Raw genomic sequence first — 15399 nt, 5'->3', positions numbered from 1 at the left:
ACTTCCATGTCTTTCCAGATGTGTCCTCTCTTTCTTCTCAGAGATTGTGTCCAGATGCCCAGTAGCCCAGTAAGTACAGTAGTACAGCCCTGCCTGGACTGTCTGACAAGAAAGCCAAAAGAAACTTCCAGCAGTTTTGTTCAGATCAAAGTTAGAGCTTGTGCGGTTTGTCCTGTGAGCCTCACTGTATTGGATGTTCATGCACTTCATAGCACAAATATACTTCCATTAGGGAACTTATACAAAGAAGAAAGGGAGCCCTGCCTAAACTAGAATATATGCTGCCCATGCAACTTTTTTTTTAATAGTAGAAAAGTATCTCTTCAGTTTACAGTATTGAATTATTGAAGGCACACAAAGTTAACTGGAGAGAAAAATTTATACATGAAGTGTCTGAATGGTGATTATGTTCTTCTTCACATGGGGAAGGAGGGGGATTAAGTAAATCACCATCAGAATTTTCTTCTTATTGGACAAGTCAGTCGAGAGCACAGGGAATAATTAGAGCTGTAGCCTTCAACTACAGCAGTGATTTTTTGCTAGTGCTCATCTGTCAAAGCTTCAATGGCAGTGTCCACATCAGTTGAATCATACTGACACAAATTCACTTCTCAAGTTAAATTAAAATTAGTTTTTCAGGCCATAATTATGCTGTCACATAAAACCCATTACCATTTAGTGGATGGAACTAGGGGAATCTCATAGTGCATATGATTCACCCAGGTCTTTTCAAACTGACATAAATTGATGTGGCCTCAGCTCACCCTCAAATGAATATTGCAAATTCAGACGGCTCAAGAGGATGGGAAGACCAGAGTACTGGCAGCTGTTGAGACAGGATATCACATCAGAGCCCAGAGCCAAGGGCACCTCCAGCATAGCAGCAACTGCCCCAATGCTGGCATGCCAATAAATGCTTCGGATTCCTTGTAGGTAAACAGCATGTACCCAGGACATGCCTATCCGAGTGCAGAAGGGCTGCAGACAAATAAAAAACATAGAATAGAATAGAACAGAAGGGATTAAACTTTGCCTCAGGTGTCTGCATTTAAGACCACTGTTTTTAGTGCAGTTGCCCTGGGTTGGTGTCTATGTCACAGGGTAGGGAGCTGTGGGAGCTGTTGTTGCTTGGGGCTGTTGCTGGAGGGTATTCAGCCAAGACAGACATTGCTGCTGCTGAACATCTGGACACATGCAGACATAGAGGGAATTATCCTTGCTTAGACTCTGTTTTTCCCAGGACTCACTCTGAGCCCCCAGCAACCTCTTCTACCATGTCACCCCACGTCTCTGATGTGCCCATGGTTTCTGCACTTCTACAGGCAGTGCTCCATCTCCTCCACATTCCCACCTTCACCCCCCAGCCCAGACTCCTGGCCTGCCAGCCTGGCTCTGTCCTGCCTTGCTCCTGTATCTGCAGTGTGGGGACCAGAGGGATGCTGGGAGTGGCTACCTTGCTCTGCACAGTGCTTAGCAGTGTGGGACAGCTGCTTTGTGGCATCTTGCTTCGCCCAGGTCCCAGTGATGTCATTTACAAACATGTAATTGTTCACAAGCAATCACAGATGCACTCTAGACCAGGAGACTTGTGTAGTGGGAGGGTTTACCAGTCTGTATGTTATTCACCTATATTGCTTGTGGACCTCAGCGAGTGTCTTGAACATTTATTCTCCACACATAGTCATCTGGAGATCCTAAATGAGGAATCTCTGTACTGCTCCATTATTTACTGTACATGTGCCCTAGGATAAGTGAAATTAAAATATGTGTTGCAGAACCAAAAGCCCAAACATGGTCATTCTGATGAAACAAACAATATATAGATAACTATCTGAGAATGTCTCTGCTCAGTTTTACTGTATACTTTGGCCAGACGAAATCCAGTCTTTATGAAGTGCAAAGCAGAAAAAAGTGAAAAAATAGGGAGTAGAAAATCTGGAAGTATTCTGCACAGCCCCATATTTGTGTAAAGATTGTTTACAATTTGAGCTTCTGATTGTATGTTAGAAAGGGCAGGATCCTCACCAGTACTGTCCGTACTGCTTAAGTCCATGGAAAGCCCTGCAACCTCACCTTGCAAGACAGAGACAATATATCTTGTCCCCACTGTCTATTGCACAGTTAGGGACCTTCAGCCAATGCACTGAATTAGTGCTTCAATGCCCTTCCACAAAAAGAACTCAAACATCAAGCCTCAAGCCCTCTCTATGAGGTAACAAAATACCTTTGCCATATGCTTAACCCAGGATCATGATGAACTCACACAGTTAATTAACTGCTACTTGCCCTTTGGACTCTAAAAATGGTGAGGCTGGACTAGCATTAACTAATTACACACCCTCATTGCCCAGCTGCACCGAGTATCCTATCCTGTAGTTCATCTTCCAAATTGAGTTTATACTTTTTTGGGCTTTTCAACCCATTTCAGACTGAAAGCACAGAAGGACTACATCTGTACTTGCAATAGGGTTAAAATAAAGCATATATACTGTCTTTGTCAGTGTCTGGAAATATTTCTGTGTTATGACTATGAACTTCAAACATACTTTTAGGGGAGATATTTCACAATTTAAAATCAAAAGCACCTGATAGTACTCATTAATAAGAATGAGCCAAACGGTGACTATTTAGGAAACATTTTCAAAGATAAACAGTGATACCTGATGGAAAGAATGCAGATAAGGAAAGGTGGAAAATCATAAAGTACTCCATAAAGTGAAGCATCAGAAGAAAAATATGTTGTTACTTTTCCCTGCTGTTTTCCTCTGCCCAGGAACCTTGTTGTTAGTGTGTGTGGTGCTCTGCAAGGAAAAAAGAGATGCCTCTGTGCCTGTTAAACCAGCTGATGCTGATCTGCCTTCCTGACCTCACTGTTCCAAAGATGGGCTATTTTTGGTGCCTGAGGTCTGCTACACACACAGATGCTGTCTGTTGAGAGACATTGCTGAGGGAGAATTGCCTTCCCGAAAACTCCCCATGACAAAGGGCAATTGAGGCATCCTTGGCTTTGAGTAAACTAGAAACACTGAATTGGACTTGCTTTGACTCCAGGTTTTGTCTTGCTTCAGGATCGCTTGAGAGCTTGTGGCAGTGTAAATAGGAAGAAAACAGGGATCAGTGGCAGATTAGGAAATTGAAGGACAGCCTTTGAGACCCATCATCTAAATCCCAGTTAGAAATTCTTTGTGCAGTGTAATGCGGTAGCCAGCCTGAGTCTGGCTCTGTGGAAAAACTCTATCATGACTGCTGGTTATTGCCTCCCTTGAGAGAACTGGGCTGGGAGGCTTTCACCCTGCCTTGTCCCTGGGGGTGGCTGGGGGCTGCTTGTGGCAAAGGTTAAATCACTGCTTTTATGAGCTAGAGAGGAGAAGAATGGGGAAACAAGCGTCCAATAGCTGTGGGAAAGAGCCGAGGACAAAACTGAGAGCAATGGGGAAGGTCTGTGGCCAGAGCAATTGGTATAGTTTGAAAATCTCCTGAATGAACTAAGGCAGAAATCTGCCTTGGAAACAGACTAAAGAATAGAATGATGGTGGTGGACACTTGCTGTAAGAAAGAACATATGGTGCAATGCTGTTTTATTAATGAAAACATGAAGAACAAGGCAGGAAGAGTCATGATCGGAGAAAATGTTAGGATCAGAGTGATTTCCAAAAAAGCAAAAGGACAAGGAATCAGTGGCCATATGCAATTTCATTCTTACCCAGTACAACTACTAAACAGTAGTACAGATACTAATCAAGTATTTGTGGATAGAAAGCAAACACCTAACTGCAGACAACTTGCTTTCTTTGTCCTAGAAGTTTTGAATTAGTGAATTTGGCCTGATTGCCTGAACAGCTCTCAGGCTGGACTTCGTGTGCAGGTTCACATGTATGACACAGCAGTGCACCCACCAACCCCAACACCTGAATCTCATAACAGAGTTACATTAAGACTCAATTGAGGTATCTATTGACAATTTTTCCATCAGGGACAATATCAGAAAAACAGATCAATTTTTGCAAGAAATACAGTGTAATTTTAATGTCAAAAAACCCATTCAGATAGGAAAGTAAAGAAACTGTTAACACAAAAAAGCATTTTCTGTAGAATAAGACCTTCAATCAGGAGTGAATTGCCTTCATAGTGTATGCTAATACTGGTAGGGCTTTTTCTCTCCCTCAGATCTCAGTAAAGAGCTGTAGCTCATGAGGGCAGACTCATTCTGTAGGTAGTGTCTACATGGTTTGAAGTTATGGCAGAACAGATTATTAACTATGGCAAATAGGAAGGAAAAACAGTTAGTAAAAAAAAAAAGCAAGCAGCTAAATAGCGACAATCAGACAGTTTTGCTAGTACTGTCATGGGTTTTCCCATGATAACCTCTGCAGTGATGTCTACAAGAGCAAAAGAATGCTCTGTGTGTTGTAAGATGGTCTTTTATTCACAGTATGTTTGTGCAAGCTAGGAAGTTTTAAGTCCTTGATTTTTTGGGATTTTTTTTTTTTTACCAGATGCAGTCGTGGCTTTAGAGAACTAGTAGGAGTTTTGAGAACTTCTCTGTAAGTGTGGTTTTAAGAAACAACAGGAGCTGAGAAGCAACAGCATTCTGCCCAAAAGAGCTTCACACTGTGGCCTGGATCTGAAATTATATTCAAGTCAGGGGATTCATATAGGTAATATCTCCCTATGTACAAGGAGTAGCAAGACAAAGCAGACTCCAATATTAACACTCTCAAACATGTTCTGAAAGAAAGAATAGTGCTCAGAACCACAGAATTACTGAAGAGACAGATAGGGAGACATGTTCAAGGTTATACCCACTTTTGTTTATCTCCACTGAAATATAAGGCATTTGTGCCTTGCATGAAGGAATAGATCAAGATCAGTGTAACAAGTAAAGACTTTGGTGCATGTAGAATTTGAGTGTCACACAAGATCAGTTATGTTCCTACCTCTTTTCAGACAGAAGCGATTGCTGTGGCTGGCAAAGACATTATATGTGAATATCAGGTGGTATAAATTGGAAATGAGATAGTGTCATTGGACAGGGCAAAGAAAAGTGAGTACTACAGGATACTCTGTTGATATTGTGTTGATATCTGTTGATACTGGGCTACTATGTTCAAACCCACATAGTGTCAGGTCTAATCCATGCATATATTTTTTGGAAACTTTGCAAATATTTAGTAATAAAATCAGCCTTCCTTACAATGATATGTCAAATAAATATATAGACACCAGTGAAGCAAAAGCAGTTTCTTTTTCTTTTCACAATATCTTTTTCTTTTCTGTGATACTTTTACACTCAATTTAGTCACTTAGAAGTGGCTATTATGAAAAGGGATTTTTTTTCTTTTTTAAATGCATGGATATAACTAGGGCTCTTAATCCTTATTTAGCCACTAAGTTTCTGGAACTAGTGACATCTCATCCCTGAAGATGTCCTGGACATTTATCACACTTGGTGTCTAGCTGTGGGCCCATCAATTTAGACATTCATTTTAAAAAGCAGGTGAAGCTTTCCTGTGTATTTGTGTCCAGATTGAATGCCTACTGCACAGCAAACAGGTGAAAGGGCAATGATAGTGAGGTGAAGGCATTGCCTCAGGTATCAGGATATCTGGATATCTGGATTCTGTGCCTGGCTCTGCCAAGCCTTCTTTAAATAAGTTGCATCATTTTTGAGCTTCATTCTTTCCTATCTACAGAACAAGGAAAACAAATCCCAAATTACATTGGCATTGCTTGCATTGTGTGCATTAATTCATTGCTGTCTGTAAAGGAGATCAATCCTCTGATAAAAGGTGCCAGAGGAATGCAAAGTATGTCTATAATATAAATATGAAAATGGGGATACTGTCAGTGTTTGCCTTGGCTAAATCAAAGGTTCCAATGCCAGGTGCAGTCCCTCTGAGAGCTGAAACTGTCTGGTCTTTGGATATGTGGCAGGATATGTGAATTCTGATGAGGGCAGGAATAATATTTAGCACTAACAAAGATTTTCTTTAAAGGTGAAGCTGATGTTTCTTGGTAAGACAGAGCGCTTTACTGTCCAGCTTGTCATAGTTGTGTGATTTTTGTTGCAAAGAACGTGCTTCACCTCTGCTCTCTATTCCTGCTGGCTTCTGTTAGCCAAGGGTACATCCAGGTACTCAAGGACCTGTAAGTGGTCCATCACAGTTCAATGGCCCCTTTTATTTCTTACTATCAAGTCCCATAAGGTTCTTGTGACAGCCATTAAGTCTTTATGACATGTTATGGAAGCAACATAAAAGGAACATTTAGTAAGAGATTGAGTGAAGCTTTCTATTCAAAATTCACCTCAAATGAGGGTCAATGTAGGACACACAAGTGCACAAGCCAAATGTAAGTAATAATAAAGGGACTGTTTTGCAGAAATAGAACATCCAACTTCTGGACAGTGGCTGGAGTCAGCTATAGCTCAGACATATGTGATTCTTGGTGTAGTAAACTAACCTACTAAACATACCCTGTACAGATTTGTAAATATTAGCAAATGCTGCTCTTAACTGCAAGAATGCAAATTTAGAGGCAAAATTTCTCAAATGGTCTGGTCCCATGGGTGAAATAACTAGTAATGAGAATATGAAGAACAGTAGCTCCTTATTCAGGGGAGTGCTGTTAGCAGGGGTAGGGTAAGGATTTTGAGCATGGTCTTGGCCAGCCTTTTGAGGCCTTCGACGGTCAGTCTCACCACTTAGTCCTTCATCATCACACACCGTATTTCCAGTGTGTACCTCCCTCTTGGCCTCAGCAATATTTTGTAATGATTCCAGACCTCAGGCAATGGAGTCTATTTAAGCACCACAAACAGAATTGCTTCTTAACTTGGTTACAACTTTTTCCACCAAATCACATTTTCCAGAAAATAACACTTTTTCACTGGCAACTCCATATTTTATTATTATTATTATTATTTTCCCTCTGGAGACACACTGGTACTTTGAAAGCTCTTGGCAGAAGCCTGTCAAGTTGGCTGCCTGGCTAAAGGTGTGACTGCCTGATGGACTCAGAATCTGGCTGAACTTCTTGCAGAATCAGCCAAATCCCTTGGCTTCCCTGCTTATAGATGAGCAGGTATTTTGGCTGGCCGGTGGACTGAGTAATACCCATTTACTGGAAATTTGGCTCCTGGCATTTTGTCATAAGTACAATGTCAGCAGCCTGGAGTTCTACACAAAGCAGGAGCTGGTATGGTTGGTTTTTTCCTTCCTGCCACCACTAGTCAACAGTGGTGAATGAAGTGATGCCCTTTTATAAGCCATTGCATCCAAGTAGAAAGGTCTTGATATCACTTTTGATCCAGGTTTGTGTTTCAACTCCTGCCTTACACTGGTGGAAGAAGACTGTAGTGATTTCTCATGTGGTCTAAAACATTACTTGTTCTCATTAGTTGATTCATTTTTTCCAAGACTAGCAAAGAAGATAAAAGCTGTTGGGTGCCCCCCTTTTTCCTACACATCTTGTGATCTGTCAATATATTTCAAAAAGTCTCGTGGGTTATATCCTTGACCTTAAGAAAATATTAGAACTTTTCCTCATTCCTGCTACATGTGAGTGCATGTGATGGTCTTGCCTATTTTTGTTTATGTAGCGAAACATCAGTGCCCCAAAGGCACTGGTCATTCATCTACTTATGCCAGCATTCTTGGCACTGTCTTGGCTTTTTCCAGGCAGTCTTTTTGTGCATCAGCATCAACACATGAGACAGCATGCCTTATTACATCTTTTTCAAGGGACCTCTTAAAAGCTTTCCTTATTTGTCTTCTCTACATATTTTTTTGAATTTGAATGTAGCTAGCAAACAACCACTCTGACAAAGAATAGAGATGTCATGTTTTTGGAGATTAGGATCATTACGTTTCCACTGAATTTGTATGAATATTTTTTCAGGAGGTATAACTTTGTATATCTAAAGTGTAAAAATGTTTAGTTGCAGTCAGTCTAATACACATTTTCATTCAATTTGTCTTGTCCAGCCCAGCCCAGGAACGTCTTTTCTATCTCATTAATGTAACTCTTGTATATTCATGCAGACTATTGCATACTGCATACATTCAGTGCAATTACAATTAAACTTTGGACCACAATCCATTTTCCCAGATCCTCTGAGTTTTCCCATGTCACACAAATATATAAAACAGGTACTCCTTTCTCAAGAGTTTGCAAAGAAATTATTTGAGCTGGACAAATTTTGAGCAAAGTGTGTTTGGATTATCTGTCCCAGTGTTATTTTTAAATCCAGTTTGAATTCAGTAGATACCTTTGTCTAGATCCTGGTCTTTCTCTTCTTTTACCACAGAGATAAAGGAGGATGTGACAGATATAGGATTTATGTGACAGCCTGAGGGTTAAGTTATCACGTAAATCCAGTATCTCACAGCCTGGGCTGTGAGAAAGCCTGGTTAGCACCATTACTCCACATTACAATATTACAAAAGAAGACCACAGAAAAGTGTCCAGGAATGAGCCTCCACCTGTTGTGTGAGAAACTTCCTGGAAGGCCGGGGCTACAAATGTTTGTCCGAAGTGAAAGCGCATCAGCGGATAACTGGAGAGTGGCTCTTTGACCACACGTGCTGATTATGTCAATTTTCTGAAAGGTGAGCAATGGAGACAGAGAATAGAGTTGAACCTGGATAGTTCGTGTCCTTTGCAAGGCCAGAGCTCTTGAGGTACTGAAAAAAGGGGCAATTGTATCCTCCAGAGCAGTCCTGAGAACTACTGCTGCTCTACATGTTTATATTTACATTCTGTGAAAATTCTTGAAATTAAATATTTTGAATCAGCCCGAACATCACATGTAAAATTAAATAAATTTCTAATAAATTGTTTGACAAGAAGATTCAAATTCCAAATTTCCACTTTTTATTTGGCTTCCAAGGTACAAAATCAATTATTTCACAGCCATCTGGTAAATGTGTCTGATGAAATTGCTTAGAACAAATTTTACTGAAAATTTTCTGTGTTTATGAGAACATAACTTTCTGTGTTTTTGCTAAGAAAATTGCTAAGAAAATATTTAAACCATTTACCTTCCCTTTGGCTCTCCTATTTCTGTAAAGTTTTCAAGGACAACCAAAACATCCAAACACAGCCTATCCTTTTCTATGAGGATTTCCATGCTCATTATGTGGTACCCTCGAAAGACCTGTGAGAACAATCCGTGATTTTATGGGTGTTTTCTAAAAATGTATGTATTTCTCATTGTGTTGCACACTGAAGAGCAAGATACGTGCTGTCCCTTTCTTTTATAAGTACAGAAAATGAGACACAGGAAGGCAGATTGTTGGCTTGACTTTACCCAGACAAAACACCCAGAAGGGTTTTGGGTCAGAGGTTCTCTTATCTTTAGTGAATTGAAGGAGTTAGCCAATAAAGTACAGTAACTTATCACAGTCATGGTCACAGCAGTGTAAACTAAGGAGAGAAGTCTAGACGTTCTCCAGAAGGTGTCTAAAGCTGTCCACACTCAAATGGTTGTACTTATTCAGCTGAACGGGCAGCAGCTGCTGTTTGTGGGGTGGTAGTTGGAAGCTGAGTAGTGAAACTATTGTACAAATGCATGTAGCCTAATGTTGGGTCTCAGGTTCCCTACTGTTCTAGCAGCAGGAATTAATATGGTCACATTACCAGGAACACTGGCTAGGAACTAATGCAACAGCTTTATCAATGCAACAACTGCAAGAAAAGTGGGTAGTTCAAGCTTCTATTGGAATGATATCTGCTTCCTCAAACCGATGGTGCTCCACCCACATTGTAAAGCTGACCATCTGTCCAATGTCCTTGGTTAAGAGTGACCTCAGGAATTGTTTCAGATAGTTACACAGATTAGCTGAGCAGATGGCTTTAAGTAAACATCCACCCAAGTGGTTAACATGTGCTTATCACCCCAGCAGAGCTAACAGTCCTGTGCTTGCATTCAGAGTGATCAGAAGTCGGTTCCTCTGAGTGGTGCAACTCCTGCAGTGCCAAAAAAACGTACCAACATCAACTCTGATTTAGCAAAGCATTTAAAGCTGTGTGCAAATAGCACTGCAGCAATCAGACTTGAACCTTGAATTAATAATCTTGTTTTATTAGAGGAATACAGGAATTTCCACGAGAAATCAGTCTGAACATCTGGTCAGTCCAAGCCCACCTGAGACTGGCCAGACAGATGGAAATCCATCTGTCCATCAAAAATGGAAATTTCCATTCTTGATTCCCAATGGTAAGCAGAGGGGTCAAGAAGACACATGGAATTTCTCAGCCCCTTTTTGCCATCATGTGTCATCTTGTTGCTGCAAGCTTTGAACCTGAGAACTCTTTGTAGTTCAATATGTAATGGGTTTTTGAGTGAAGTGAGCATTAGTGATGGATCACTAATTTGAGTAAAGTACACATTGAAGGGTGCTGGGACTCAGGGAAATGAATGAGGTCCGACTGATACAGTCAAACTAGAATTGCAGACAAATCAGCTCAACAAGCATGTACAATTTCAGTTCATTTTGCATTGGTCTCAAAGCAAATACCTGTATTGAAAGGCATATGCTGAAATTACAGGTAGGGTTCCAGGCACCTAAAGATGGTTTAAATTTGGGCAGTCTTAATCTTAACTTCCCCTTTTTCTCTTTCTCAGCCTCATTTTCCTTCCTTCTTCCTTGTGCTAAATCTAATATTTATATGTCTGCAATATGATCTGATTGATGAGATCACAGAATGGTTTGGGTTGGCAGAGACCTTTAAAAAGCATCTAGTCCAAACCCCGTGCAATGGGCAGGGCCATCTTCAGTGAGATCAGGTTGCTCGGAGCTCCAGCTCTCAAATGTTTCCAGGAATGGGGCATTTACCACATTTCCAGGCAACCTGTTCCAATGTTTCGCCACCATCATTGTAAATAACTTCTTTTACATATCTAATCTAAATTGACCCTCCTTCAGTTTGAAAACAGGACCCCTTTTCCTATTACAACATGCCCTGGTAGAACATTTGATTTAACCTTCTAAAATTCCCTTAGTGGTATATCTAATTAATTTTCTCTTAGTGTTTGGAGCTGTACTGCATATGGGAGCACTGTATGTGCAGAGCCAAATCCTATGGCCAGAATCAGACCATACTTTTGGCGAGAAGCCACCAGAGTGGGAGAAGCAACAAACCTATTTTTAACAGGCATTTTGGACAAATGTCAGAAGAATGGACAATTCAGAAGAATGTCAACAGACAAATTACTACAACCTGCCTGAACTAGTTCAGCCCTCCTGCAGATGAAAGCCCAGATTGTATTGGGAACGTTTGTTTTGCCATTTTTCAAATATATGAAGAAATCAATGGCGTATATGTGGCACTCAGTAGAGTAAGTAGTTATTTAGATGGACAATCCCCAAACCCTTACTGCTGGCACTAAGGAACTGCAGTTCTGACTGGTATCCATATTAATCCTAATCCGCCTGAGCCACAAATTTAAGATGTATCAACTGCCATGCCTTCATCTATTAGTTTCAGGAATGTGGTTTCTGCACCAGATCCATCTGGAAATTACCCCCTCAAGACAGATTGCTTGTCAGTATCTCCTTAGGGCTTCTCTTCAGTGCTGAACTCTGCTTTTTCTATATTTTTTTTTTTTTTTAACCTTGGGGTGGCTGACATACATCAACTTTCTGAAGATAAAAGGAAAGGTAAAGAATACCTGCAGCCACAAAACAGTTGCAGTGGGACAGGAGACAGAGGCTGGCTGTGGGTTAGACCTTTAGTACAATAGGACTTCATAATCTTAGATACACCTGGGAGCTGTCTACCCTGTCATCTCATTCCTGCTGGCACACCTGAAGCATTTGGCTACATACCCCTAGTAAGACACAGTTAGTTATTCTTTGAGTTTCTTATGTAGATATTTAGATGTTTTTCTGTTCAAATCATCTTCCCTCCTCATGGAAAATACTTTCTTCCTGAAAGCTAGGATTAATGCTAAAACTGTTTATACTCACATTACACGGCAAGGTCTTCAAGTTTAGCCAAGAATATATGATGATGACGACAGACCTTCGTGTCTCAGATTCAGAAACGATGCCACCATGTCCAGTGTAGGTAGAAGATTAAAGTATTCAATCTCCTTAAATTATCAGACTGATGAAAGACACAGGGAAGGAAAATTAAGATCATGAAGCTGTCTTAAGCCATGCTAACATTTTGCTTACTCGGTGTATTGACACTGCCAGAAGCTACATCCTCATTCCTAACTTTTTATGAGTCTACATATTATAAGATAGTTTAACAGCTGGGGTTTTCAGCCTGCATGTTTGCAGTTCTCTCTCTCTGACTTCAGTTTCACTTTGCTTGTCGTCTTTCTCCCTTCCACACCCTGCTCTTTCCCCTCACTAAGAGATGCAAATACTAGATAACTGAGGGTTTAAGAGCTTGTGATCACCACCAGCTTTCATGATTGGAGATCATTATTAAATGAGACATGTGAATTCCTCGGGCATGGAAAAAGTGTAGCTAGCTTAGAGTTCAGGGTTCTCCAGAGAATTTATGCCTGGAGACCTGAGATGGTTTAAATGTTGAAGTTCCTGTCATTTCTGAGTGTGAAGGTGACCTCAAAGTGATCACTGCTCCTAACCAGCAGCTGGGCAAATTTAAATAGTTCTGGTCAGAAGTGTGAGTTCTCTCTTTGATCTCTCTCTGAACTGTTAATTGTTTATTGTCAATTAAATATTTACTTTGGACTTGTTTTCTAATCTAGGGCTTTATGCTGCGCAGTGCAGGTAGAGACTCTTTCCATTTTAAGACCACTGATATAATTTTCAAGATAAGCTTAAGTTTCAGTGTCTTACAAAAAGTCTGAGGCTCTTGAACAGGCAAGTAACTCCTAAAAAGAGTCTTGAACTTATAAGTCACTTTACAGGAAAGAAAACTATAATGATTAGACAGAATACACCCTGATATATAGGAAGTTTTGAGTAGATTTAAGGATTTAGCTTAAGTGAGTAGGCAATTAACTAAAGCTAAATCAAATAGAGAATGCTGTGTTCACTCAGATTATATCAGATTAACATAAGTTTCTATACAAATATAAGACTTACCTGCCTAATACTTTTATAGCTGTGTGAGTGAAACTTAACACAAGGAACTTCTCTGAGAAGCATGACCGTGTCTTTCCGTGGCATCATTGCTATAATGCTGTACTGCACCCTAAATTAAATAATGATTTGGTGTCATGCATTTAGATGAGAATGCTGATGTGGTACAAGAAAATCACCCATTACTTCTGGGTATCCTGAAGTTGTTCTCAGCAGAGAGACCTCATTTTACACAGACTCCCACGTTCTCAGCAATGGCACTGTGAGAGAGGAAACAAGGAAACATTTGGACCACTGGTTTTGAAACAACCCATGTGGCAAAGCAGGGCTGATAGCAGAGGATCTAGGCACCTTGGAGGATTAATGTGAGACACCAAGTCAGCAGTGTGGCACTGACACAGAGCTATGGACTTGGAAGCCCAAGCTCTTGGTTATGTTCCAGACCTAACGGCTGGACTCAGAACAAGCTGCACATCCCCAGTGGATCCAGCCTGCATTTTATCAGAAGTGCACTGACAATATTCTGGTGGAACATTTTGGAATTTATGAGTATATATTTTTTAATAAAACCCTTTTACATTGCAAGTTTCTCACTACTCTCAAAAAATTTTCACAATCACCTTTTGTCATATTCGCACAGTTTGTCCCAAAATATTTGATTAATTTGACTCTGATTGTGTTTGGAGACTGTCTAAAAATTCATTTGCAAGGAAAAATGACAAGAAAAATTAGAAGTAACTTTCACAAATCTTCTTCTGATGCCTGAGAAGATAAAATTATGCATATTAATGACATAATTTTATCTTTCCTTCAGCATCACATCACCTCACAGTGATTTTATTATTAAAATATTCTATTTCTCTCCTCAAATTTCTTGTTTGCTTTCTGTCTTTAGACAATTGTTTTTCCAGAACAAGCATATTCTTTTTATGAATTCTGTTCATCTAGCATGTGGGGAGGATACTGTAATAATATAATAATATATTATTAATATAATAAGCATTTAAAAACAGTTTCTATATTATATTTGTGTGGTAACATTTAACATGCTTTATGGTAAAAAAAATATAGTATAATAATCATTGTGCTGAAATATCAGTATATCTTGAGCTTGAGAATGTGTAATCCAAATGGAGTTTTTGTAGCTATAATAGCAATGTAGCTATTCATTTACTCACTGGGTTCTGATTCATCAGAACTCTTAAGCACTTACCTAAATTCCTGTGCAGCAAAGCATTTAATCTTAGATTAACTTAATGTTTTAAATAAGTTTTTGGTTTTTTTCAAGAAAACACTTAAACTAAATGTATCCATTATCAAACTGAATTATAACTCCGCATTAATCAGGACAGCCAACTGAGCTTAAAAGGAACCATGCAAGTCCTTTGGGCCATGTTTCCACCCAAAAATGGTACTGTTCCAAGTATGTTCTAAATTGAGGATGAAGATACATTGACACTGAAGTGTTTATAGGAGAGAAGTTCACTACAGTATGAGAAGCAGAACACTGTATCTGCTCTTTTCAGCTGCATTTTTCCTGCAGGTTTTAGCTATATAGTTATGCTGACAAAAGTCACACCTCAGACCAAAATGCTAAACAGTCCACACTGAAAATGACAAAGAAATTAATAACTCTATCTGTCAAAGACATCTTGAGTTTGTGAAGATAGAGCTGGATGGAAAGATACTTGCTGTGCCTGAAAAAGTGATCCTACTACTTAGTTAACCAAAGGGCTCCCAACTGATTTACCACCAAAGGGTTCCCAATTGATTTACTTTTTAGGGTGGTAAAGAGAAATCCACCATATCACTGTAGCAAGATAAAATACATATGGGGATAGCTAAGTCTGAAGTAGGACACTAAAACAGGTTACAGATTTATAACTTAATCTATATTGTCAATTTCTTTCATGCCTTGGTTTCTGTTTACATTCACATATTGCAAATGGCATGAGCAGTAGACCGTAATTAAAGAAAAGAAACAGGAATACACTGGTAGGAAGCAGCACTGTAACACAGCAGCATATGCTAAAGGTATATTCCAGCAGCAGGTAAAAACAAGGGCAGCAGCTAAAACCCAGCAAAGCACAGAGAATGCCTGTAACAGCATGTCTGCTGCAAAAGTTAGTGGACAGGATTAATATTATTTTTGACTATTTCTTTTTTAGGGTTGAAATTTTCAAGTAACATGCCCTGATTTAGCAGTGATTTACAAAGAAAAAGTAATCGTTTTTCTAGTTCTCATGAGGCTCTGGAACTAAGAGGAATTCTTAGTGTTATTGTTTTAACACTGGTTTACCTAAAGGACTCTCTGGATGTTTTATAGTAAGCTTTT

The sequence above is a fragment of the Cinclus cinclus genome, chromosome 3 (assembly GCF_963662255.1).
Source record: "Cinclus cinclus chromosome 3, bCinCin1.1, whole genome shotgun sequence".
NCBI classification, from domain to species: domain Eukaryota; kingdom Metazoa; phylum Chordata; class Aves; order Passeriformes; family Cinclidae; genus Cinclus; species Cinclus cinclus.
This window is presented reverse-complemented; position numbering follows the sequence as displayed.